The sequence below is a fragment of the Nicotiana attenuata genome, unplaced genomic scaffold, assembly GCF_001879085.1.
Source record: "Nicotiana attenuata strain UT unplaced genomic scaffold, NIATTr2, whole genome shotgun sequence".
Classification (NCBI taxonomy): domain Eukaryota; kingdom Viridiplantae; phylum Streptophyta; class Magnoliopsida; order Solanales; family Solanaceae; genus Nicotiana; species Nicotiana attenuata.
Genome location: NW_017672145.1, coordinates 8,455 through 12,681, shown reverse-complemented (window position 1 = coordinate 12,681; position 4,227 = coordinate 8,455).

Below are 4,227 nucleotides of genomic sequence, written 5' to 3'. Positions count from 1 at the left end.
TCTGCATTTACACGCCATTAGGCAAACAATTTTAGGCTTAATAATAACCAATTCATTCTAGATACCATGCCTATAGGACTCTTGCATTTATGTAACTTTTTAAAATCAATGACGCTTAGAGATCATGCCTATAGGAGCAAATCAACTGAATAAGCTTCGTTTTGAATCTAGAATCAGTCATAAGTCTGCAGAACTTTGTTGATAAAACCAGCAAACTTTTTCCTTAAAATCAATACGTTCTATTAGATGTCATGCCTATAGGCCTCACTTAGGCAAACTATTAGGTAATTAAGTAGCTGTGTCAGTCTTTGATAACTACATCTAGACAAGGCTAANCAATATGTGTTAATAGGCCTAAGGGTGTGCCAGCATCTCCCATTGCTGGGTATGCCCATCAGCCTGCTTTTGCCTATTGCAACTCCCCATTCCCTATACCCTTATGTGTACTGAATTAAGTTGTTTCCCTTTTCCCTTTCCCCTTTCAGAATTCCACTTCTGCACTTGCACTCTCTCTTAGTCCCTAAGTTCTGCCCCCCTCTTGTGAGCCTTACCTTGGGACCTTGAGTTCACTCTGAACTTGGACACCTGAGGGTTGGCCCTTCCACACTGCACTATGTCTTAATATGGTAATGCATTTGGGTATGAGCACTGCCTGGAGTTCATGTGAGACTCTTAGGGAACTCTGACACACCCCAAATGAGAGAAAGGCTTTGAAATGTGACCTCTTGGAGTTGGTTTACTTCATACCTCAGACAGGATGTCTGAATTAGGCTCTCCTTGGTTGTACTTTTTCTGATGTATTTTCTTTACTTCTTCTTTTTTATGGGCTGTGATAACTTTGTAATAAAACTCTCGGGGATGGCTAGTGAAAAAGGGAAGGGGTAACCATGTATGCAAAGGGTAGATAACATGTCTTTAGGAATCCTGCATTCTCTCATATATAGATACCATGTCTTTAGGAATCCTGCACTCTCATATATAGATACCATGTCTATAGGAGTTTCTGAATTTCTGCATTCTCTCATATATAGATACCATGCCTTTAGGAATCCTGCATTCTCTCATATATAGATACCATGTCTATAGGGATTCTGCATTCTCTCATATAGATGCCATGTCTACAATTATTCGAAATCTGAATTCTGCATATGCATATAGAAAATATGCCTATAGGTCTTTCTGAATCTTGCATATCCACTTTCATTAGGCAAACATGTTTATAGGCCTTAAATAATCAATTGCAATTAGATATCATGTTCATATAAAATACAACACCTAGATATCACGTTTGTCTATGTCTGTAAAAGTGTTCTAAAGTCAACAAACGCATAGAAAGCATGCCTATAGGAGCTTTAACCAAATATGAATCGCCTCACTCGCTTATAAGTTTAAAATCAGTAATAATGCCTTACCAGTTGCAGAACATGTGATCTTTTGCTAAAACTCGCCTTTCTTTAATAATTGACAACTTTTTCTTAAATCAGTACGTATTCAGTTTAATTCATTATTTCTGAAATCAGTAGATATCATGCCTATAGGACCCTCGTCCAACACCTAGGCAAACCATAGGGTAAATTTTATAAACCAAATCAGATTTTATTAGCTACAACCAGCCAGCAGGCCTGATTCGGGTTTCTTATCTGAACTATGTAATAAATCAGTCTGCCTCAAACTTTTAAGTTTTAATTAGACCTTAAAAAGTAAGTGTAAGTCATGCTAACTACATGCTTTTCTCCGTTTAAAGGAGGTGTATTTGAGCCTTTGTTTGTTGATATGCTTTTCCCCAAATTTGCTATATGTGTTTTGCTTGTCACCTTAGTATTTTACCTTTTGAAACCACAAATAAGCCAATATCTCCTCCCTTTAGGATTAGTAGTCCCAAGTACCTCCGGGGCTGATAGGATTGGGGCGGGTAATAGCATGCAATAGGTAAACGAGATCATTCCGCGCTTCAATACCTTAACGGGGTGGGAAAGGGTAGATATGGATATGATGACCACGCGATAACATCACGTGTAGCCCCTCATTGAGGAGTTATTACCGGATGTTGTGTGGGGTGATCCATATTATTAATAAACCTAGGGCCCCCTTTCCCTTTGTTCTTTGTTTCTTTTAAATCTTTTAAAACCATTTCTTCTATGAAAATCAACTCTTTTTAGTTCTTTCCGACTTTGTTTATTTGTGAGCATTACATGAAAATCCCCTCTTATTTGAAACTCTTACTTTCCTATGTGTTATTTGCATTTAAGTCACAACAATAGTTTGGCCGGGAACCACACTAGTGGATCCTGAGGGGTGCCTAACACCTTCCCCTTGGGATAATTTCAAGCCCTTACCCAATTTCTGGTTACTTGACTCAAACCCTTCTTAGTGTCCTAATGTACTTAAATCAATAGGTGGAAACTCTTCAATCCAAAACCCAATTCCCAAAAAGGAACGAGTTGTCTTCCCAAATGTCATAAACCCGATTTTGCGAGAAAAAGGGGGCGCAACAGCATGGCGACTCTGCTGGGGATGACTTTTAGGCTTTTACCATTTCAAGCTATTACTGTGACTTTACATTTCTTATATGCCTTTATTTGTTTAATCCTTTTAAGCATTTATTCCTTCTCCTACTACAAACTGACTTGTCTTTTGTTTCTTTCCCTTATTTCCTTTACTGCTTTCCTTTATTATTGTTTTAAGTTATGAAGAATTTTTGTAATTATTGCTTTTATAACGTGCAAATACGTGACAACTTGTTTTAATTATTGCATAAGCATGTTTTTAACATCATATTCCACTCGTGCCAAATAAAATACCATAGCAACGCTTATAATGAGTGGTTGCGCCCTTCCAATATTATCACCCCCTAAATCCGGCAAAGGCATATTTACGGTAAAACCAGTCAATCAACGGTGTAGTCGACGGTTCCGCACCTTTCCCTCTTGAGTTGTCCGCTCAAGGGTACCAGTCTAATACCCCATAGAAACCTTACTCTGTTTAATTGTGCATGCATCATGGTCAAACCTAGCCGAGTCAGTTATGTTGTTCGCATAATGACTCTTTAGGATAGCCTTGTCCAAATTCCACTGGGTTTTCCCAAAACCCAAACGGACACTACCACGTTTTGTGCATTTATTTGGAGAACTAAAATGCTTTTATGCCAATTGTTGATATTAAATAGTCGAGTCTGGTGGGGGTAAGGGCCTAACCTTTTTGTCTTGCAGAAATATGAGGCACGAAGTCCCTAGATTCGGCATGGTCACCAAAATCCACCCCAAACTGCTAAGCTGGTGGAAGGATCTTCATTCCAGCGATCAGACCCTTGTCCGGAAATACCTGGGAAACCTACCTTCTCTCTTGGAAATTCAACCCAACAACAAAATCATAGAAGTTGCTACCCTATTCTAGGATTGTGATAGGTTTGTGTTCCGCTTCGGAGACATTGAGATGACACCCCTGCTTGAGGACATACGAGGACTGGCTGGTATACCGTGGGAAACTCCGGTTTGTTAATGCCGAAAAACCTCAAGGGTAGAGGTTTTCTCAAAATGATGGGTCTAAAGAAGAATCCAGACTTGACATGTTTGAAAGAGTCGTACATTCCCTTTGACTACTTGTACGAGAGGTACGGTCACAGAAAATCTTATCGTACTTATCCTTACGAGTTCGCCCTTACATCATTGGGGCATATTCACCGAAGCGTATTTGTCTTCATGTTCTGTTTCTTGGGGATGATAGTATTTCTAATGAAGAAAACAAGAATCCATACCAGGCTAGCTATGGTCACCAAAACTCTAATGGACGGAATTGACGGACAACCATTCAGTCTTGTGCCAATGATCATTGCAGAGATATACCGAGCCCTAGAAAGGTGTCAACAGGGAGCCAAACATTTTGAGGGTTGTAATCTGCTACTTCAACTTTGGCTCATGGAACATCTCCAAAAGGGTGAGTACCGATAGGAAATCCATCGAAGGGACTGGGACGATCATATCGCCTTTCATCACCCAAAGCGAATGAATTACATGCCCAACATGTTCGCCCAACCGGAGAATGCTAGAGAATGGGTCGAACTCTTTGATAATTTGACTAAGGACTGGTACAATGGATGTTCGAGTGGTTCCCTACTGAAGAATTCATCATTCGATCCAGGGATGCGCTGTTTCTGATACTGATCGGTTTGAGGGGAACCTACCCCTATGTCCCTCTCCGAGTTATGAGACAGGCTGGTAGGAAGCAGGT